Source organism: Chironomus tepperi, unplaced genomic scaffold, assembly GCF_022539635.2.
Source record: "Chironomus tepperi strain 1889 unplaced genomic scaffold, CSIRO-AGI_Ctep_v1 contig_223, whole genome shotgun sequence".
NCBI lineage: Eukaryota > Metazoa > Arthropoda > Insecta > Diptera > Chironomidae > Chironomus > Chironomus tepperi.
The window spans coordinates 1,329,206-1,354,529 of record NW_027226345.1 but is presented as its reverse complement, the minus strand read 5'-3'; the positions used below and the strand labels follow the sequence as shown (position 1 = coordinate 1,354,529).

The 25,324-nt window shown below is 29.3% G+C and overlaps 2 protein-coding genes across 3 annotated transcripts in view; one reads left to right on the top strand and one right to left on the bottom strand.

The window, feature by feature from the left end:
* The window catches only part of Rab3GAP1 (RAB3 GTPase activating protein subunit 1), a 50,052-nt gene that overhangs the window by 4,585 nt on the left and 20,143 nt on the right, over positions 1–25,324 (bottom strand). The gene's annotated exons all lie outside the window — the stretch shown is intronic.
* haf (leucine-rich repeat and fibronectin type-III domain-containing protein hattifattener) overlaps positions 1–25,324 on the top strand; it is a 97,684-nt gene that overhangs the window by 62,883 nt on the left and 9,477 nt on the right. For both annotated transcript variants that reach the window (XM_070640991.1, XM_070640990.1), the window contains exon 3: positions 8,686–8,784. The gene's annotated coding sequence lies outside the window, so the exon portion shown is untranslated. The remainder of the gene's footprint in view (positions 1–8,685; positions 8,785–25,324) is intronic.

Genomic DNA, 25,324 nt, shown 5'->3' with positions numbered 1-25,324 from the left:
TGCAGTTATTCTATAATTCTTCAAATATTTAGCAAAATAGTTTCAATTTCATCACAAAAAATTGCCAATTTAAAGACTAATTTGAAATCAATACTTTAACTAATATAATATTCCGCTATATATTTTGGTTAATTTGAGCAAATTATCAACAAAAAAGCCCGTTAAACACGTAATTTAGTTTGAAAAATGTTTTTTTTGTACATTTTAATCAATATTTAAAGATTCTCCATTTTAAGCATAAAACGGGAAAAACACATATATCAACACATAGTGTGGAAAAATTATTTCAGCATGTGCTAAACATTATATATGGACCAGCAGTTTCCGATAGACAAAAAAAACTCAGCGATAGATCATTGTTGTCATAAACTATATTTAGATGCTGCTAATTAATAGTTTTTGTGTTGAAAATTAATAAATAATTAGGTAATGATGTATTGTTATGTCCTATTTATGTTTGGGGAGATAATTTTGTGAAAATTTGTAATTTAGTAGTTTGTCGGGTAATATTTGACCAACTATTGGATTGATTTTTGAAGATTATTTCAAAATTTCGAAAAGATTCTTTTGAAAATTTTCAAAATTTTCTTAAAGAATTTCAAAAACTCTCAAATTCTTCTTTTATAAAACCTCAAATTTCTCACTTCTTTAAACTTTTTCATTGAAAGCCAAGCTCAGCTTCAAAGGAGAAATTGACAAAAAGATTAAAAAAGTTTTCAAAACTCCGCAAACTTTTTATTGAGCAAATTGTAATTGAAGTGTCTGATATCCAGTAATATTTCTGTTCAAGTGATGCTACTTGATTCCTATTTTGCTATTCAGTTTTCAGTTAAATGTTCATATCAAGCAATTCTACCCAATTTATTTTCAAACGGTCAAGGAGAGGGGAAAAAAAAAAGCTTTTTGCAGAGAAATTCGAGCGTGTAATGGACTTTAATTGAATTTTTTTCTTTCGAATATTCACAATCTAGTGTTGATTCATCAATCGATTCGGAATGTTATTGAACTTATCTCCATTTGATGTTAGAACAAAGAAGAATGTAAAGTGCATATTAAAACTGTGTGAATGAAAAACAAATCAACAGCAAAGTACATTACCGCAAAATAACTACGATTTGAATACACAAAAAACTTCATAAAAATCAACATAAAAGTCTTCATCTCATACCTTTTTCCAATTAAAATGTAAATTTGTCTTTCCCTCTCATTTTCACAATTTTATTTGTGTTTTTTTCCCATCTTTTACTTCATTGCCATTCAAATTTACATTCGTAAATAACAAAATAAAAACCAGCAAACAATCAGGAAGAATTTTTTTTTTCATTACATTTTCAGGTTTTTTTTGTTCCTTTAGATCACAACCACCGCAAAAAAATAATGCATTACAATATTAAAACAAAGTGAATCATGATGATGATGATGTTGATCATGCTTTGAAAATGAAAAATAATTCAAAATAAATATTTAAAGCCATGCTTTTGCAACTGAGTAGATTGAAAGAAAACAAGAGAGAGAAAATAAACATTTTGCCAGAAGAATATTGAATTTTTTTTCTTCCTTATTCCTGAGTGTTCTGAATAAATGAGAGAAATGAAGCAGTTTGGATGATTTTCAATGACTGAAGGTATCATTACCCGAGCGATAAATGAAGAAGGCTTCGAAAAGGAGCTTTTAAGGCTCTGGTAAAGCTCTTTTATTTGCATCAAATAGAGATGCCACTGGGAGATGGATAATGTCAGATATGGATGGCAAATTTAGGGGAATTCAATTTTACGCTAATTTAAGAGATTTGACAAAGCCTTAAAAGCTTCGTCAGAAGGCTCCTCTTCTTAATTTGTGTTGCTCGGACGCTATGTTATTTGTGGGTTTTAAGAGAATTTAAAGCCATTGAGTAGACAGAATTTTCTAATTTTATTTACAGTCACACGGTGAAAGATTTGAGTTACTTTTAAATATTGTAAATTCAATTGAAGCTTAATTAGATTATTATCAAATAGTTCTAACGCAAGCTTTAAAACCCTTCATTTTTTTTTTTTTTTGATTAAACTTCAAAATGACAATATACCGAAAAGAGCTTTAACCTCGCAAAACCCTTTGTCCAACTAAATCTCCACACATTTTGAACTTCTCCAACCCCTGCCCTATACTATAAATTTAAACGTTACAAGTGAATAACCCATCAAGAAAAAATGATTTAATAATCTTGAAATATTCACAAAAATTAAACATAAAAAAGCCCAATAATTTGAGTTAATTTAAGAATATTCCGAAATAATCCATAACATAACAAAAAAAACATAATCAAAAAGCATTAAAGTACAGAAATAAAAAAAAGTTCTGCTTCCGAAACATCTGCCACATGTTAGCAAAAGAAATCGCAATTTATTATGTTCATCTATTAAACATACACAACGAATATACAACGATCATATACTTATCCAAAAGGTCCACGTGCAAAAAATGAGATGAAAAACAAAAAAAATGAAAAATTGTAGATTCAGCAAGATATTTTACGGTTACACCACAAGGTGAATGACGGACGTTTTATGAGAGAATTTATAATCTGATATGAATGTATGTTGGAATTTTTATGGACGAAATTTAAGCCAAAAAAGTTCCTAAATACACGGAAAATATTCAATGGATTTGTTTACGTTTGAAATTTTTTCTTTTATAATTTGCATAAGCAAATGTTACGCATTTTAATTAATCCCAACGACTGAATCTAGTCGCCATAAAAAAAATTTTGTTTTTCCTTCACATTTCTTTCATTTTATGGGATTGAACGTACACGAATCCAGCATAAAAGTTAATTTAAAATTCAACTCATAGCGAAAAAAAAATTTCCAGGTTTTCCTCTTTTTCTAAGTTCAATTACCTTTGCAGCCGTTAAATGTTCTTACGTGATTTCCTCACGTTTCATACCAAATTCAACTTAGTCATTCAATCAATAGATTTTTCATTTCTATTTCAAAATTGCTTCAAGTGAACTTTTTACTTTTGTGGGATAATCAGCAATTGTAGTAATGTTTAATTTAAATACACAAAACGTAAAAGTTCCTTGACGTCGATTTGTTTTTTATTCCACAAAAATATAATCAAGTTTGCAAATTTCAACGTTTTACATTTGTTTTTTTGTCTTTGAATGAACCCAAAATAATGAGAAAAAAAAGTTTTTTTGAAGAATTGAAAAGTTTTAAATGAAAAATTGCAATTGCATCTTCTGATTTTTATTGATCTACACCAAGTACCGAAAAATTTAAGAAAAGTTTTAATCAAATTGAAGACAAATAAAGTAAGAGTGGTAAAATGAGATTGCTTTTGTCTCTTTTCGGTATTTGACATGAGTCAACATTTTATAATCGTAATTTTGTAGATTCATCATTGATTGTTTGTAGGTGCATTGATTTATTGAATTTCATGAGATGACCTTTATGAAAGATTCACATCGGAAAAATTTTGTGGTTTATAAAAATAGAATAATTTTCTAAAGGTCAAGTGTATTATTGCCAATGTCGCATGCTGACCGAATATTTTGTGGTATATTGGAATAAATGTTTCTAATTAAATGACTCGTTTGAAGATGGTTGACAAACATGAAGACTTTTAGGATGTTTAGACTAGGTCAGCTAGTAAGACATAGCAACAAAATGTATTTCTTGCCGAAAAATTGGGTCGAAATCAGTTGAAACGGCACCTTCTAGGCAAATTTGCGTTTTATCGTTAATGAGGTTAAAGAAATCCCAAAGGAAAACTTGAATATTTAATTTTCATTCAAATTCTACATGCAATTTATATTTGGAATAATTAATTCAGCAAGCAGTAAGCTCCAAAAATCACAATATTACTACCAGGGATCATCCCTATTAATGCTTATCTCATTAAAAAGCTCACACTCGTTTGCACATTTATGTAATCCCCTAGAGGACAAATTGATAAAGCACAAAGCCTCTTAAAACTAAAATAAAAAGAGTTAATTACTTAAATAAATTAACAATATATTTAACTTAATTTCAGTAAAAATGATATATTATGAGCATATATCACTGTTGATATTGTGAAACTGTTTAAACTTATTGAATGCAATTTTTCCTCGAATTAAAACCGCAAAAATTGCGGTAGCAGCAACAAAAAAAAAATTTTTTTTGATTTCTTCATTTCACAATTTTTCTCATATTTATTTTTCATATATGCGGTTTTAAAAATGAAATAAAAATTGGACAAAAAACCTCAAAATTAATTCGTTATTGTTGTCAACATAGGACAGTTTTATGCGAGAGACTCATCCTCATACATGCATCAGCAGAAGCCGTATAGAAATGATATTTTGTTGCTAATTGTTATGCCGATATGATAGTAAGGCTTAATCTAAATGCGTGCATTCGTAAATATATTATATTTCGATTGTAGCACACGTATTCTACGTAATTTGACATTCCAATTAGCGATTCAATTGCTAAATGTAGTATTTTTAGTTATTTTTATGTTCCTACATCAATATAAAGCATAAAAAAATTGAATTTTACTTATATCGATGTTCCCAATGAAATATCGCGAGATGTCAAATCAGTGATAAGCGGAAAATAAATTTAAATGAATTTGAGAATTGTACAATAAAAATAGAAAACAATGAATCATGCGGGATGTAGCAAACAAGTGAGGTTCTATCACACATGCGATTTGATAAATTGAAGCATAGAATGAAAATGTAGAAATTCGGATAGAAAAAAGAAGAGAAAAATTTTAATTGGCAATTTAAAGGTTCAGAAAACTTCATTCATACCTTTAAGTTTCTATCCGTGAATGAAGGGAATAAAAAGAAGAAAATAATCAATGAATGGAGAAACACAATAAACCCACGTCGAAGGCGAAAAAAGAGGAAATTGATGATAAATCTACTGGTATACACAAGCATAAATACACATGTTTATGATAAAAAATAACACTAATGTGAGATAAGGATTCTTAATAGAAGTGACATCGTCATCATGTTATTAAGATACTTATTTATAGACTTGATTGGGATGTACATCTCGTGGGTTTTGGTTTGGAGACCGAATGTGGGACTTGAGTGGGACCAAGACTGAGACTATGAAGAATTCTCTTGTAGTCTCGGTCTTTACAAATTCTCTAAGACTGAGGTGTTTTGGAATCGAGCTCGAGAAACCCTAATCCCGAGCGACACAAATACAAAGCTCTGCCATGGAGCAATGAAGCCTATAAATCTTTGTGACGTAGACTTATTCATTTGTGTCGCTTGTTGATATCCACCCTTGCCTAGCCTACCTTCATTACCAAGGACTCAAGCTTACACTCCCATTGTTCAAAAAACCTTTAGCCACCCGAGTCATGTCTCAAAATCAGATAAAGAATGTAGAACTCATTTCACGATATTTTTATCTTACATGAGTGAAACTTTTCTTTTTTTCTTTCAGCGCTAAATTTTAATGAAGCCATAAAGACGTTAATGGCACAAAATGTCAGTGAGCAATGTGGAAATTTAATGCTTCATCAGTTTTTGCTTCTTTTTCTTCCTTCATCATAAATTGAACATAAGAAAAAAAAAATGTCATTAAATTGATAAAAAGAATTCAGCAACATGTTTAATGATGAGACATAAATAATTTTATGAAATTTTTGAAGAAATTCAATATTGGCTCATAATTTTTAATCGCTAGAAATTGCAACATTAAGTTCATTAATGGAAGTGCGGATATTATTGTAATAAATGTTGGATCAATAAAAATGACACTCGTCAGCATCACTTAATGTGTTTTATCTCATTTTTGTCACTTGCCCTAATTGGCAAAGAAGATGTTTTTGAGAGATTGCTCTACTAAGCTTGTTGCCAGCTTGGGTAAATGACTTTGGTCTCAAAAGACGCCTAATTTTAAGGTTTACACAGTTAAATGTTCATCCAGTCCATATAAATCTTTCATAGACTTTCAACCAAATTAAACAAGTGTCCACACCTTGCTCAAACACACTTAGTTATCCTTCTATTATCCCACACGCATCCAACACCATCGAAACAAAAAGAACAAAAAATCATAAATTCCATTACAAAATTGTCCTTAAATTCTCTTGTTTGACACGAAAGTGTTTCGTTTGCTCTTTAAATGAAGGAAAATAAAAGCACACAAAAAGTTTTTGTGACAAGAATTATCATTAAAGAACGCTCGTATTTATGTTGAAAATTACACAACCTTTGAAATAATTTTATTTACTTTATGTCTTAAAAGGAATTTTGTAATTTGTTTCAAGGATTTTGGGATTGTTTTGTTGAATGGGTTGAGTCAAGAGTTCTAGATGTTCTTGCAATTTTCAGATGACATAGCAATTTATGCAATTTTAGAGGAATTTAAATTCAATTTTCAAAACCAAAAATGCTTCAAATTTGTTGACTTGCTTCCTCTCATTCCACCAAATTTTAATTACCTTCATGAACACTGATTTACTGTGATGGCATTAAATAGGGTGACAAAGCATCAACGAGTTAAAAAATTATCTAGCTGATGCTAATTCCGCGTGCATTCACACATGTATAAATTTACTTTTTCATCATGTCTCCGAAGCAGTTGTTTGACTGGAAGGAAACAAATTTTCAAGTGACGAAAAAAAAGGAAGTTTTTCCTGAACATTTTTCATGATTAGGCCTGCCTTTAAAAAGTCATTCGAGCATGAAAGCATATAAACATGAAAATAAATCTAGATATATGTGTGAAAGCACGATGAAGGAATGAATAAAAGCAAGAATGTGTGAAAAACAGCGATGATTCGAATACTTTTGATGCTCCGTGTATTGGAAATTTTATAAATAAAAATAAGTTGAAAGACGATGAAAAATGCGATTATTGCTTGATGATGCATAACATGAAATGATTTTCGATTTTCTTCAATCTCAGAATGAATCAGCATTAAACATGTTGAGTCGTTATAATGACGAATATTTCTGATGATATGATAATCAAAAATAATCTATGAATATTAAATGCATCCTCGTACCTAGAACGTGTAAAACTCAATATGCATCTCAGATATTTTGAGTATCGTATCGGAATTAATGTATTGTGTATAAAGCAGAAATTCCATCATATGAAGACTAATTGAAAGATTGATATAATGGCAATGAATGCTTTTATTATCATTGATAGCATACAATCAATTGAAATTGGGATTCACCAAAATGAAACGAAAATGTTTATGGAATATTTGAATAAGAAATTTTTCTTCTTTTCTCATTCATTTATGATATTTACACATTATCTCATCTTTGTATTAATGCCTTTAGTCCTTTTCATTTGGATTCCATAGGGTTGATCACTTTTTAAACCATGAATCCGAGAAAAAATGTTTAATGCAATCAGATTTGCAGAACAGGCACATGTCACAAAACCATACAAATTGTACGGTTTTTGCCCATGACAAGTGCCAGTTTGGCAACTCTGAATGCGATATTAATTGATATAATTATTTATTTTCATATGATAATTGAGATGCTTAATGTGGAATTGGAATTTATGATAATTAAATTTGACTAAATGATAATTGACGTTTTTTTATTAACGAAATGATTAATTGATTGGGTAATATGTTAAAAGCCTGATGAACATCCTAATTAACTTCATGATTGAGGGGGGTTTGAATTTCATAATAGATCATAATATAATCAAAATAATCAAAAAATTGATATTGGCAGATTTCACTAAATTGTATGATAATTAATCAGTTTGTGTGGTTTGGAGTGGTTAGCAGCGGGGAAATAGAAGCAGGAGCTTATGTTGTAGAGATGATTAACAACTTCGGAAAGGACACAGCGTAGAAATGACCAAAAACTCCGACCTCAGGCCGAATTGACCAAATTTCATTGAATCTGGCCTATGGCAGGAATATTAGACGTTTCCGGGTCATGTGCCTTTCGGAACTAGATTCCTAAACCTAAATTCAATTCTAATCAGCATGGCTCATGCTATTCTGTTTCCCCAAAAACATCATCAACCCTAACCAAAGCTTAACAACAACCCATCCACTTGTTAATATATCCATGATGATTCAATAAAGTTATTTTTATATACAAAACGAAAATACACAATGAACAAAGATTATAGACAGTTTATGATAATAAAATATAGGAAGATATCATTCATACAGAAAAGTTCATCATTTAGATTGATTGATTATTGTGAGGATATCACTTTTCGATATGTTTTGAGGTCAATTGGTGTTTGATATACTGACAGATAGGCAGATAGAGATTTTGTGGATAAATGTAAATGAGAAGGAAGTTGAAGGAAATGAGAACGGGACGATGAAAACATAAATTTTCCTTCTTATTCTAGTATAGATATGTGTATAAGGTCTTGTATCCAACAAATCAATTTATTCAAATTCATCGCCCTCATTCAGTCTTCAATAAATAAATATTTCCTTGATAGACGTACTGTAATGTCTGTAGTGATGTTATTTTCTCAGACATTTTCCTATGATAATATTTACACAAAAGTTCTTTTCCATATAAAATAAGTTTTTTTTCCTTCCTCATATTATCTTAATTGATGTTTGCACTATGACATGATGAAAACAAAATAGATTTATGTACATGAGAGAGGAATTTGAATCATAAAAATGAAAATATTGATAATTTTACAAAACATAATTTCTAATTTTTTATTCTTTTATTTTCAGAACAATAATTCAGTTTGTTTTGCTGCTAGAAAGTAAAATAAAAGGAACTGGCAAAGCGAGGATAAATAAAATGATCCCAATGGTGCTGTTGACAATATTGTAAGTAATTGAATCACATTCAACTTCCTACTACTTTAAAATCTTATCTTTAGAGTGAAATGATTAAGAGAAATGAAACTATAAACATTATTAAATGCGATGGGGTGTCTGTGGATCTCCCTTGATATTTTACAATATTTATTCTACATTCTCAAGTAAATTCTCTTGTCGGTCATTTCAGACAAAATCGAATTTAAAGAAAAATTAAAAGCTTTTTACATGTTGCCGCTTGTCGACATAGCATCATTGTTTCATTGTCGTCTATTCTGTACATTTGAGTCCACTTAAGCGTTAAATCTAACAGTCAACTGAGAAAATATACAATTTTTATCATCACTAATAGCATAATGGTGAATGAAATATATAGATCTTAATCTTTAAAATCTCATTCAATTAATATTGAGGCAGCTGAAGGTTTTTTGTTGACGATGGAACTAGAGATATGGAGATGTACGATAGTTTTAGTTAATGGTTGGATTAACTCGGCTGGACGACATTGTTTTAAAAATAAAGATTTTGTCACGTTTAGTAGTTTTGAGATCATCTATTGTTTGGATGTTTTCTGCTCAGTGGAAATTGATGCAAAAATTTCAAAAAAAAATGTAATTTAAATTTTCTCATTATAAATCAGTGACTTGGGGACCGTGTACTTAATATGCGTCACAGAATAACGAAGCTTTTTTCAAAAATGAACTTGGAATTCTCGAAATTTCCATTTCAGCATTCCAGAATTTCTGGTTTAAACAGATTTTTCACTGCACTCCCATCGACGCTGATCGTAATAACTGGACAAGCACCTGAGTTCAAGAAGGAATTTTCACTGGTCCAGATTCGTTTATTTATACGATTTTGTAACTTAAAAATCGACCAAATCTAGTTTCAAATATTGATTCCACTTAATCTCAATTAAACATTTCCAAAACTAATTTAATTCCAACTGAGTCTACAAATCAAAAAAGAATCATGGATATACGCTCACATACATCTACTTAATCTGAATTAGAATTGTTTTTTATGACATACGCGTATGTTTTTAATGAACAAACTCATATGTTGATTATGACACACGAATTTTTAATGTTCTTGATATCATCAAGCAAAGGCACGATTTTGAGCTCTACAGAAAACAACATATTGCCGAAAATACATATTTTTCCAGAATTTCCACTTAATGATTCACAAGTTCATCCACGAGGAGCAGAACGGAGATAAAATTTATATTGAATCATAAAAAAATGATAATATTTAAGTAGCATACATCAAAGCATTATTATGCTCAAAAGTGAATCTTTTAAAAAAAATAATCTCATTACATATGTCAACCAATAATATTATGCGATGTGATAAATTGAAAAAGATTATATGACAATGATTGAGAATTCTCTTTTTTTATTACAAAATTACTACTGATTTCCTCAATTTAATGTACGTATGGTTTTGTTTATGACTTTTTGTCAAGTGCACGTAAACATTACGCAAATTATTATTATTATTTTTCATTTCTCATTCATTCATCATATTCACACAAATTTTTTTTTTATGTTTTATGGTTTTCTCTTAAATTTATTTTCATCGCCAATAATGTCATGTGTATCATCAACAATGAAATGCAATGATGATAAGAAAATATGCCATGACCATGTGAAATAAAAAATGGAAATGAAATGAAGTATGAAGAATGAACAGATGTCACACAAAATGAACATTTGAGCGATGAACTTTTTTTGTGTTGTTTTCATTTTAAAAAAAAATTTCAATTGGATTTTATTGTTAAATTTTTTTGTTAATTTGAGCATGTCCTACATGTTGAATTATGTTCATGAATTTAAAATTTATGTTTTTTTGAATTTTTTTGTTGAAAAGCTTTTATGAGTCATTAAGGAACTATTACTTACAGATGTGATGTGAATCTTTACAACAAAAAATGGTTTTTTCATTTCAAATAAATGTTTTTTATTAATGAAACTGGACATAGCCTGTAGCTGTGGGATGTAATGGATTATGGTTGTTGTTTGGGCAATGAATGGTTGAACATTTTTGATTTTTTGGGGTTGTTATTTCAACAAGTTGATCTAAATTTATAAAATATTCAATTTTTTCTTCTTAATATTCTTCTATTAATAGAAAAGTCCATTCAAACTAGCATAAAAGCACGATTATGAATTATTCTAAATTTCAGCAATTTTTCATAATGCATAATGATGTTCAACATATAAAATTTACGGATATCCACATTAGTTCAACATTAATAATTTAACAAAAAAGCTTCCACAAAAATAAATAATAATTTTCCGCAAAAAACTGACCATTTAGTCAAAATGCATTAGCCAAAAGTTCATAAAACATTAATTGCTTGATGATAAAATTTCATTATTATGTTGACGAACATCTGGTGGTCAGTTCTAACAATTTTTTGCTTTTAACATTATTACTAGTTTTTGAATTGAGTCCTCGGGGAGTCAGACAAATAGAGATGCTCAGAAGATGACCCAGATGAGTGGCAAATAACATCGATATTACATTCTGTAACAGCTCAATTACATCATTTTGTGGTTTATTGAGAACTAAAAGCTTTTCTATTTTTCCTATTTTGCTTCAATTGAATTTCATTAATGAATTTTCAAAAAACTTTTTTGAGAATAAATGAATTTATTATTTCCTCGGTCTTGCTTATTGATATTAGAGGATAAAAGTCACCAAATATTTATGTCAACAATTTTCCATCCCCCCTCATGTACCAAAATAAGGCAAACAGAAGAGAAACAAAATTTATTTATTCTCATTATAGTGATAAATATTTCAATAAGCACGAAAATATATATTTTTCAACATTAAAAGACAAAAGAAACTTCCTCATACGATATTTAGCTTGACTGAATGTAGCCGCTTACTATACACATTAATGTTTCGCTATTTACAATCATTCTCGCTTCGTCTTCCAACCCCCCGAGTGATACATTGTTACAAAACAACATTATTATGCAACAAAAATTCACAAAAAAAGGTTAACAGCAAGATCTAGAACGAGTAAGGAAACTAATACACAGTCCGGGATCTCCACATGAACATGCTCTCTCTCGTCTCGACTGAGAAGAAAACAAGGAAAAATTTCTGTCACAGAAGAGGAAGAAAAACTAGGCGAAGTTTACAAAAAATATAAGATATTAAATTATCATGCTTGTCTGAAGTTTTTTTCATATACTTTCGAGCGTCTCCAATGAATGCTAACATTATTTTTTTGTCATAAAAATATTTTGTTTCTGCAAACAATAGAGTGAATTTAAATTTAAATAAAAACAACAAAACAGCAACATAATGGGATCATAATCCATATGAATGAAGTCAAGGTTATAAAGATAGTGATTATTTGAATTCGATGATAAAAAGAAATCCAGAATAAGAAAAAGATTGGAAAAATTGCTCAAATGTAAAAAGTAACATCTTTATATGTAATATGAAAAGGAAAATAGAATGAAATATGGTAAAATTATGAAAATCAACAATTTCCTTATTCAGTCACTCACTGACATACGGAGCAGAAAAGACAGAAATAAGCAATAAGGAAAAAATCATTTCCTGCTTGTAAATGAAGCATTTGGTAGTAAAATGACATCGTAGAGATGACTAAATGAGAAAAAGGAATTGTACGATTAGATTTTGAAGAATTATTCTAAATGTCAACTTGAGTTTTGCTCATTGTGGCATGCAAGGATGATAATGCATTGCATAAGAATGAGAAATATGTTTAAACATAATCATTGAATGATCATAGAAATGTTAGATTTGTAAGGATTGAAACTAAATAGTTATGCCTTTTGTTCACAAAAAATTTACAGAATGTTGAGGATGAGATTAGTAGCTAATTATCGTTATGTAGATCTATTAATGTTCTGTTAGACATGCAATGCAGAGAGAGGCGTGGTCAGGGGGGTTTGAGTGCTTGTGCCTTCTTGTGCCAAGAAGAATTTAAAGTAAAATTTTTGAACCCAATTTCCTTACAAATTTCTGATTACATCCCTGACTGCAGACATAACTGTTAATCCATCTTCCTTTCGAACATTTTAATCATAAAAAATTATTCCTCTTTAGAATTTTCTATATTTTTCATCATTTCCTGATTTGCATCCAAACTGCAAGGAGTTATGATTTTATTAATAGAACATCATTTCATAAGCATGCTTGTGTTCCTTATTACATGAGCAATGATTGACTTTTTAAGCTCCAGAATATTTAGTCATTCAACTTCCTATAAAACCCTAAATCCATTTTTAGATTTACATCATACATCATTACTAGATATTTAAAATCATATCTAAAGTTCCATTCTATGAAGATCTGCACTCATAAGACTTTTAGATTAAAAAAAGTCATGTTCTTTTGAGGAAGAATCAACGTAAAAAGGAAAATTTCCTATTCATCAATTCATGTAAAGTTTATGTAGAGCATAAAAACTTATTCATGATTTTTCTATTCATCGAAGAATATCGTTGACAGAAAAAAATTAAATTGAACAGTATGCCTAAGAAGCAGGAGCATATGCTGATGGATTAAGAGGAGGGTCAAGTACAGATACTCTACTTATAGGATGTCTACGTACAATAGATTTACTGACTGCTTTTAATGCTTATTGCACATATTGCATGTAAATCTTAAAATCATTCAAAACTCCGGTATTACTAGTCTAGTTGCTTAATTTTCCTTATTCCCATCAATTGTATTCAATTATTTAGAGACATTATATTGTGCAATAATAGCAACATAAACGAAATCCCTTAATGAGACTCAATTAAATCCACCTGAACTGAAAGTGTTTCATTTATTTTGATAAATTATGCTGTAAAGTCTCTCTGGAGATATATATGGAGGCCTATTTGTGTAATTTAATGTGAACATGTTCAATATGCAAACAAAAAATAATTACAAAACGCATAAATTTAAGTAATATTCCAACAATAACAGTACTGCTTATTAAATTTTTTTTAGAGATTGTTTATGAACAAAAATTGGAAGAGCTGTAAATTTTTGAAGTAAATGAAATGGAATTTAATTTCTATATATGCGGTAAATACAGTAAATGAGATAATACAAGAAGAAGAAAAAAAAATCCAGCTCAAACAAGTCACACATTCATTCATGAGATTTATATCTTATGTACAAAACAATTTGATCTACTTCTGCTATGCTTACAACATCATTCGACCGTTTCTCCTGGATTATTATAAAGTTTTTGGATTCGTATGATGCATAAACACGTTTAATTACATTATAAAAAAGCTGTATAACAAATTGTCCCTGAATTTAACCTCAATAGTAAAATATGTTTATGATTTAAAGTCATGAAGTCCATAAAACATGAATTAATTAAAATATGACAATAACTACAGTTGACCATCAAATTTCACGTTTCCTTTTCATTTATGAATACATAAAATTATAAATAACTAGATGAAATTGAAACCAGCAGCTTCATTTGTCCTATAACAAATTAAACCAAATTAATTCAATTTAAACGAGAGTGAAAAATAAAAAAAAATCCAAAACTCAAATCATTAGCTGTGATGTAAAAAAAAAATGTTAATGTACTCCAATTTCTTTTCATTAAATTAAATTCAATTAGTTTGCGGCAATATACTTGATGTATAGTAAAAACAAGTGGAAGGTAAAACACAACAAACGTTGAGTGGATAGAAAAAAATGGGTCAGAAACAGATCTTTTATTCCATATTCAGATCAACTTTCATTGTCTGTTGCAGTAGTAGCGTATTTAGATGTATTTTCATAGCGGATTAATAATTCACTGATCATTGGTGGGGAATAGTAGCTTCACTTATGATGAACAATTGCTAATTAATCTTTTTTTTTTATCTAGCATTAATTTAATTAAATTTTACTGAGCATGATTGGATAATGAAGCTATTTAAATGAAATAAATTTGTTGGAACTACCTTAAATTAAATTTCTTCTTTACATTTCTCATCTCTAAATTGAGTAAATTATGATTTATGGGCAATAAAATATTGTTTATGTTTATTTTGGTTATAGTTTTCAGTCATGTGGATTACTCAACTATATGATGTAAACTTTCACGTACACTAACGCAATTATTTTAATAATAAACTCAAATAATTGAAAAAAAGCCTGATTAGCAGTTACTAAACTTGCCATTCACCTTCAACTTGATCTTCTTCCACAATTATATAAAATAAGAGAAAAAATTAAATTCAGCCTTTCAGCAACAAGAGGCGTGAATTAAATCATTACAGCTGTTAATTTAGTTTTTTATGCATCAAATCGTCTTGCATTCACTGTCTAATGGCAAGTATAAGCTATAATAATACAAAATATCTTTCAAACACATCCACGGCACAATTGGGAAAGAAATGCCTGCTGAAAATTGCAATTATATTGTCACTGCAATGTGCCTGGCTTCCTCACTTCAAGATTGCATTTTTTTACAGCTGTCGCTTGCATTTGCTGACTCAATTTCATCATTGGAATGAAAACAACACAAAATACAATATTTACAATTGAATTTTTTTCACTTTTGTTTTGTTCTTCACTTCTTCTCAATTGTCTTATTAAATTTTTGTGATTATTATTAGCAATTTTAAGCATTGTTGTTGTAATTTCCATTAGGAAAATTATTTTTCTGGGTTTTTGTGTCGTCGTCCAAAAAATAACATTATTATTGATAAAAAAAATTTAAAGCTCATTTTGAAGATTATTTCTCTTTTTACAGCATGAGATATTGAACACAGAAAAAAAATTATTTTATGATCAGCAATGAAAAATTCTTACATGAAAAATAAAATGCGAATCTCCATAAAAATTTCTTTTTAAGGCTGATTTTTTAAAGAATGTACTTTAATGTGCTTACGACAAAATAAGAAAAGTTTGTTAAAATTGATGGAATTTTAAAGGGAAAAGACATCATGCAACAATGCAATTTCTTTAATCGTGAGAAAAGATGAAGGTAGCAAAAACGTATAAAATTGCTTAGTTGGGAATTTATTTAAATTTTTATCTTGTTAAAGTTTTTGAGTGGTTTTAAAATGCAGCATTGAAAGAAGTTTTGATGAAGTTTAAACTTGAAAAGCTTTCAATTTTTATTACAAATTTTCATAGGGGAAATTGATGGATTTAATCTTCTGTGTCAACTGTGAAGTTGACCCGTTTTGGCCAGGATCAAAAACCTATTCAACCACTCTCATAACGACCCAACGATTCAAAGTGGATCAATAGGACCTAGTCATCACTTTACTACGCAATTCGTCTAAATTTAGCTCAAATTCGTCCTAAAATTCAAAATTAAGCATTGAAAATCAATTTCCCTTCATCAAGACTTTTAAATCAATCCGCAATACTTCAATATTCTCAAAAAAACTTTTTTTCTCTCCTCCAAATTCACAAAATAAAAATTGACATTGAGAATCAAATTACAGATACACCAAACCCATTAACCCATTTCCTCCATAAAAAAATCAATTTTGTCTCATCGGAAAACAAAAATAAAAAATTTAAGCTATAATGCTACAAAAAATACCAAGAAGCTTCTTCCACATTATATATTTTTTATCACAAATGTAACACTCAATTCAGTTAATAAAATTGATACATGAATGTAATTGAGTTTGTCAATAAAGTTTTCAATTTGAAGGAAGAGAATGGGGAGGAAATATAATCCTTAAATCTTGGTATTGATGGAAGGAGTATATGTGAAACTATTACAGAGTAATTGTAAATGCTCCCGTGATGCAAAAACGAAGCTCATCCAATCGGTTCTGTTTCAATTGATTGCAAAACTGAAGTTTATATTTAACTTTAAATTTTAAATCCTTTTCCAAAAATTCAGTGAAAAACTTATTCGTACGTTTCAATATTTGGCATAGTTTATCATTCCTTTAGTTAAGCTTTAAAAAGAAAACTTGTGGAACGTATCGAGAATTCAATAGAATTTTTCAACTCTCACATCCGTTGCAATAAACTTAAGTGCATTTTATTAGAATGTCACGTCTTTTTTTGCCATTTTCATTCTCTTCGTTTTTCTAGTCCCGAGAGGCGATTTTACGACATTGTTGTATTGATATTTTTAGAATATTATTCTATATGGCAATAAAAGTTAAACTTTATGCTTCTTCCTGGTGTACTCAAACCCCACAGATACCAATTTATAGATATATCCAATTTTCCAAAACCACGAAAATTCATTTCAACCAGCACGGAAAGTGTGATGAGCAAGTAAAAACCATTTTCGTATGTGACTTTTTCTCAACACGATCAACATAAGTTTGTCATTTTCTTTCAAATGTAAGCTACAGCTTGCCACACCAGCACTTAAATTTAGTTCCATTTCCCAAAAGTTCTTCTATCATTGAGCAACAACAACAACAAATTGCAAAAACTTTATTTTTTTTTCCTCAATTCACTACATCTGCTCATAGAGTCCTTTAAGCGATAGCTGCCTTGCATTTGGAGTTTATTTTCATATTTATTTATTCTTAACTTTTTTCATTCCATTTTTTTATTTTCTTTATTATTTTATGCATGAATAAATATCATAGAAAATAAGAATGAAAAACATGGACATATGTATATGCACAAATAAGTCGAAAATTAAATAGAAAATGAAAAGAAAAACAAAAAGTCATGTTAAAAAATTCCTTTTGACTTTTCTTGCTTGTGGCTTTAAGGCAGTAAAGAAAGTTTTTCAGATATAAGAGTTTAAGACAAAAGTTTAAAGTTTGAATCAAAATGAATCTTTGGAATCAAGATTTTTGATTTGGAATTTTGAGGCACATAGCCTGTATTTTTGACATTTGCTTGACAATGTCTTTGCTTAGGCAAGTTTAGCTGGTCGTACAGATCAATTGTGATTCAAAACCTTCTAATTACATTGACAATTTATTAGCAGAATTCGAAGTCAACTCGAATTTCGAATAAGAAAGCCGTTAAGACGTCAAGAAATAACATTAAGTACCATTTTCTAAGAACGAAAATTATCCAATTAAAAATAATTTTCATCCCTTTTCATTCTCCCATACTCAAAATGAAAAGTTCTCAAGCCATTTATGTGTAGAATTGAGATAAACGTTTCTGTTTCAAGTTAAAAAGTTGAATATTTAAGAAGTAAGATTCATTCTTTATTCATCATGCACAAATATGTACATGCTTAGTGCCTCCTTTAAACTTATTAATGTCTCTTTACATTCAAACAATGGAAGCAAAATAAGAATACAGCAATAAGAGAGAACGAGGAGAAGTTGTTAGGCATTTAACAATTAAACATGCACATTCGTCTTAAATCTTTCAAGTTTTATAAATGACAAGGAAAATGAGGCAAATTAGATTTAAATTGCTGTGCATTTATGACATTGCATGCAATTTCCATCATTGCACCTCTCTTAAGACTTTTTAAAAACTCGCTTTTAAAAAACCAACATGACAGGAAATTTAGTAGAGTTGCATCAAATTGTGTCATCAGAACACATCATGTAACTGCGAATATAGAAAATATAATGTAATATAAAGAAAGGAAAAGAAAACTAGTTTTTTTCCTCTATCTGAAATGGGAATAAGTCGCATGAAAGAGTACCGTTTTATAAGAGCGCATATACATATATCTGTAAAACATATAACGTGTATCTGGTGTGACTTCTCATTTCATTATTTCATTTTATTACCCTCTTTTTTTCGTAATTTGATGTGATATACTTATGCAATAATATCATTGCATATTTCGTTCTAATATCTTATGCTTACTATTCAGAAATCTTATTTATATTCTTTTACAACATTCCTTTTCATCACATTATATTGTAAAGATGATTATTATACTCATGCTGTACATGCATTATGGTAACAGAAGATGAGCAAACTTTGTCGAGAGGAACTTTGTTGGATATATAGGAAGTCTTATAAAAATCATCACAATTACCCATTAAACTATTGTATTGGGATAGGATAGGAATTCATCCTACAATTACATAATCATCACATAATTTATTATGATTTGATTTTTATGATATACGAGATATAGAGCAGAAATCCATTTTACTACATTCTTGAAGAAAATTTCTCTACAAACTTGAGCAATTCAAACTATTTCTGTGATAAGAATAATGGGTTATTGTGGGGATGTAGTTTAGGGAAAATTCATGGCTCCAAGTTTAATTTAGATAAAGTTTTTTATTGTTTTGCTCTTGATCCGGATGAGAAAATATGTCATTGTGGGAACTATTGAGAATTTCCTCAATATTTAAGTTTCCTAAATTTTCCAATTTGGTGACAAATAGTCTAACAATTCTCCAGCCAATCTGTATCAAACCTAACTAAATTCCATAAACATCTACAAACTTGTACAGCATCAAGCACTTAAAGGCTCCACTTAGCTTTCCTTAATTCTTCAATTTACGGCTTTCAAGTCATCACTCTATCTTAAAAGCATTAAAGAGAACAAAAGAGAAGTTCCCATTCAATGAACTTTCACAAGGATAAAGGAAGTGGAAAAACCAAAGATTTAAGGCAAAAGAAGGAAAAATCAAAGAGACTATAAGGAATCACATTAAATGAGTCTCTTGAAAGCAAAAAAAAAGATTAAAAGACATGATATTACTTGCACCAGATTCCATTCATTCTTAAATATAGCACTTTATAGAATAGAGGACAAATATAAAAAAAAAATCTTTTTTCCTTGGCTCCTTTCAAGTTCATCTTACATACAATCATGCTGCACTCAAACTATATTGACTGATAGTGCAAAACTTCACGTCGTCGATGTAAAAAATTGAAAATTGGAATAAATGGAATTTATCGGTACAATAGATAGCGTTGAGAATATTTGCACATACGTACTGTACATAAGCACTGAACATTTATAGTAATTGAAAGTCGTATAAAAATCATGGTTGTGCATATTGGAATGCTGTTTTCGCAGTTAGTTCTAGCCAATTCCTGTGTGTTCCTTTTTTTCCCATTTCTCAACTAAATTGAAATCAAATGCTATTACAGATGATTGTAAACATGTTTGTGCAGTTAGTTTAGAACCATAGTAAGAGAGATAAAATAATCATGAATTTATTGCTTTAATCTAAATCTTGTATATACACATGAAATAAGAGAAAATAGGATGAAATGATGCTTGACAGATATGCAAGCACAAACACAAATTTCATTCATACCATTTGATTAGCATGCAAATTCATTGTCAGCATAATTAGTACGCTAAAGTATATCTGTGATAGAAAAAAATAATACAACAATTTTCATAACTCTTGTCGCTTTAAGAGAAATAAATCACAAAAAAACTGCATAATAAGCTGAATTTACATACATTGCATACACACATTATCATTATCATTTTATTGTTCTATGCTCATGTTCTTATATATCATCTCGACTGACATCATTCACATAAATTTTTAATCAAACTCATGAATTTGATGCTTATTTGATGTTTAACATTCATTGAATTCATCTCTTTTCACCATCACTCGGTTGTCATTTCAAATTTTTGATACTTCAATGAACTTTGAGTTTATGTCTAGTGATCGTTATGGATGGAAATCAGCTTAATTATGAAGTTTTAGGGTAAAATATTCAAGAATATAGAACGAGTGGGAGTTTTGCTGCTCATGTTTGTGAATTTAATTAATTTTAAAAATATCTCAGTATAAATTTAAAATGCATAAATTGTCATGTGAAGCTATAAAGCATCGAATAGATTAGGTTGTCATAAAAATATTGCTTCTAAATTTCAAATGCATTTAATTTTGAAATTTAGATCAGAAATTCGATCAAAACGACCACTTGATAGCAGCATATTAATCCTCAAAATTGTATTAATTAATTCAGATAAATTCGATTTTATGATTTTTATGAAAATAATTCTTTGAATGAAATTGAGATTATTCAATTAAAATTGAAAATTGATATCAAATTTCAATAACTTTGTTTACATTCATTTCTGAATATTTCAGCAGATTCTTATTTTACTGATAAATTTCTGAATAATTTATTTAATAATCGTCTTATCGAAAAAATTTTGTTCTCAATTGAATACCATGAAAAATAACTTTCAATGCCTCACAAAAAGGAAGAAGAAGCGAAGAACAATGAAGAGCAAGAGCAAGTGAAGATGAACTATGTTTACCAAGCTTTTTATGATAGTGAACTTAACTACTCGATTCTCTAAAGAATTTTATTTTTGTCTATCTTCTCCATAATCAACAACAATATTTTTCATAGAAAATTCACTTCAAACCGAATAAAAACTACCCTTAAAAAAATCACATTTAACATATTTGCTGCCGATGCTACAAAAATTTCAGCTATATTATCATAAACTTCATCGTGCGATGAATGTCAGAAATTTTTTTATTTTATGTTTAGATAACATGCAGATACTTAAAATTTTTGCACAGTTTAACATGTCTGTTTTTTATGTTGCCTAAGGGATTTATGGAACTTTTTCTAGTACGAACAACAGTTGCACTATTTAATTATTTTTGGTTCTAAATCTATTTTAATATTCATAAAATGTTGATAACCCTAAAGATTAATTGTTTATAACGGCAAATTTCCATATCCACTGATTGCTGTGAAAAATATGTGAATTTTACCACGTTTTCCTTAAAAGAAAAGACATTATTTTCCGTACTTTGTCTATCCGTCTGTCGCTCCGTCCATCTGTCTGTCTGCTGTCGAGCTACTCCTCCAGTTTTAAGCTTTTTTGATGCGGTTTTTTCCTTATTATGTGTGCTTTAGTCTAGAAAGATGACTTCCGAAAAACCAAATTGATTGTTGCAGTAGAAGACTAATTAGATTATATGATTCTGTGCAGCAAAAATGCGCTATCGTCGGCCACGAGTGGCCACATCTATACTAGTTTCTACCTCCAACAGAGTTTTAATCTTTAATTTAAAAAAGGAAACATCGCCACAATTTACAGCACACATAAAAAAACCAAAGCAGAATCATATTATTGTTGTTGGTCTAGAGGAAGCAGTGCAACAATGTGTTTCTGTGGCAATGAAAAGTAAAAAGAATAAACGAGAGAAAAGAGAGGATGGAAAAAAATGCGAATAAAAAACCATGACCTTACGCAAAAGAAATTCTATTCTGTTTCAATTTTTAAAAAAAATTATTCTGAATATTTTTGATCCATTTCTTCTTGTTCTTGTTTGTGCATTCATTGATCTTCCTATATTTCTCTTATGGATTGAAAATATAATTTTCCAATTGATTTTTCCCTTTTTCCGACATAAATATGAATACGTTTTTGTTTATGGAAGCAATTCAATTGTTGCTATTTTTCATTCTTTCTGCCAATGCTCTGTGACTTTTGAGAATTGTTGGGAAAATTATCTTATGAATATTTTACAAAAATTTTCTTCATTCAATTGCTTTTCAATTTTTTTTTTTTGTTCCCTCTTCTGACAACTCCACAATTGAGAATATTATATGTACATACTTCATGCTTCTTATATTCTCACGTAATATGTCTTCTACTTAAGTGGCATAGAATCCATTGGAGGTTGCAAACAATCAATTGATTTACTTAAAATTTGAATAATCTTCTCAATCTATTATTTACAAATCATGAGATTGTTCACATAAATATATAGAATATATACACAGCCAATTTAAGATAATTTTTCTCGCATTTTCTTTATGTTCAAATGAATTAAATTGCACACATCAATTTACTCAATTATGATGAATGTGCTATAATTAGCACAAATTGTCTAAAGAACCCTACATGAGGCCATAACAATAACAGTGGAAACCTAACAAAAGATATTTTAATTGATGGTTTATTTTGAAATTCTTTTTTCTGCTTCTGTTGTTGCTTCTTCCTCTTCTTTTTATCATCTATAATTGATGTCGAGAAAGATTGAGTATTCAATCGCGTTTTTCTTACTTATTTCGATGCATAAACGAAAAATTTATGAGGAGAAAGAGATGAAACAGTTATATAACGTTTAGCCAAGTGTTACTTATTCGCCAATTCATATTATTTGCCCCCTATTTTTATTTCTCGTACGTTTACTTTAACGATAGTTTTAATATCATTTTTATGATGTATTAAACACATGAAACCGGTGTTTTGCTCTTGATTGATTCAAAAGTGCGTGAATGCGTACACAAATGCAATATGGAGAGCAATTCTATGCTTTGTAAGCTCTTATTATCGAAAGATGTCTAAATGATGTCTAGTTTTTTATTTTTATAACTTCATTCCATTTAATGGAAGTTCTAGTTTAAGCTGTCAGAATGTTTCTGTTTGTATAATAGAGCAAAGCGGATTTTAATGATGATTGGAAGCTTCTTGATTTGATTAGAGATTTGAAAAATACTGTAAAAGTTTTTGGTGAGCAAAATTAAGCACAGAACAAACGGAAAACAGTACTTAAATTTGTCTAATACTGAGTTGTGTTCCAAATTATAAGGTGGGTCAAGACAATTATCGAAAGTTTATAAGCCGGTCGTTTAAAAAGAAAGTCTTAAAATTTATTATTATTTAAAAAGTTCGCAAAAATTTGCCAAAACTTGTAAATTCTACAAGTATCACTTCCGCTTGTGTGAGTCTAAAATATCCAGGGAAATTAATCAAAACAGAAACATTCAAAGCATTTCAATTAATCATTCAATTTCAAACATAACCGCGTATTAACTGAGGTAAACACATTACTTCAGAAAATCCATCCTTAACATGCATTCACCCAGCATCATATGCATTTTATTTCAATCATTTGATAAACATATGAATATAATTTAACTCTTAAATGCTCATCAGTATCTCATGATCTCAATTGGGAAATAGAAAATAGAAAATTATAATTTTATAAAATTTATGGAAATGATTTCATTTATCGTTGCATTACGTATGCATTAAACCATAAATACAGCACAAGCATAGCATTTAGCTTGATCCATTTTATTCATAGCTGTCACTTAAAATATTCAAGAGATCTCATCTACCTAATATTTGCACTAGGAACGAATAAAAAATTGAATTGTGCATGCTAAAATGGTTTGGAGTATTCTCCAAAAGCTGCTTGCTTTCCGTTTTCATACACAACGTCAACTGCTATCCAAAAGATTAATATTATCATTATTATCATTTCATTTCATTTCTCTCGTCTTTGTTTTCTCTTCCAATTTTTTATGGCCATTCAATTTTGTTTGCTTCTTTTTCAACATTTTATTTGCAAACGACTGAATGGCAAAAAAGAGAATTTTCAGCTTGAAGCAACAAAAGAGCAATTAAAAAATAAAAGTTTTCTTTGCGATATTGGTTTGTATAAGAAGAATTTTTGTGAAAAATTGATAAGATAGAGTGGAGAAAGAAACTTAATTAAACACACTGCATTGATACATCTTGTTCGATGTCATCGCTCCAATAGAATATTAAAAACTTTTTTATTGTCATCAAATGTGATGAACTTTTTGAATTTAAAGTAGCTTTGCCAGAAGGCCTCATAACCCTCATTTCACCAAAAAGCTCTTCATAATCATGTCAAATATTATGTTATACAGTAAAAGTACCATAGAACGGTAAGCAATAAATTGAATTGAATCATAAATTTTATGTTGAAAAATGTTAAAGACCTGACGAGGTAAATGGGAATAAAAATTGAAGAAGAAGCATTTGGAAATAAGAAAATTTATTGCAATACATGAATTGCATGTGTCAATATATACAATTTTTATGTGATATAAGAACTTTATAGAAGGAACTAAAATGTGATGTGAGAATGACCGAAATCGCAAGTGAAATTTATCACCATCATTTCAAATAAAATAAATAACTCCGTTGTTGGGTATAATACTCACTAGCAACACTAGTAGCATCAGAAAGTTAATTTCTTTTCAATTTATTACTTTCAATGTACAAGCAAGTTCATAGCATTAAGTAAACCATAAACAATTCATGTTCTGTGAGAAAATAACCTTTTTGCCATTTTTCGTATTTTTATTTATTTACTTTCCTTACTTACAATAACCCAATAACTAAATTTACTGACTCTTCATGCTGCATACCACACAATGTTTAGTTTACTGGATAAACCTCACACATAGCACAAATTAAATGACATTTTAATTACTTTCTCTAGCTATCACATGAACTTTACGTTCACGATTCTAGTCATTGTTTATGTATTACTGAGAATGCATTTAGCCTTTCAGCACTTGTTTTTCCTTTCATTTTAATTCCTTATTGGGTCGTTCGGTACTTTGTATTGAGTTTGAGAAATTTATTGTGATAACAATGGCTTGGACTAATTGATGGAAATTTATTTCCTTAGATCAGGAATAGAGCCGCGTTCAGAGTTTGAAAAATGTTCAATTTCCTTGTTACTTGAATAATTTAAGGTTAATTTAATGTGGTCTCAGACTTGGCAGGACTTTATTGTGAAAGCACCTTCAATGTAGTTCGGACTCCTAAACTCCGAAAGTGGAGATGCCTTATTATACTGTTGGAGTCCTGCCAGTTCTGGTTTCTATCCACTACACTTAAAAACTGCACAAATAAGACAAT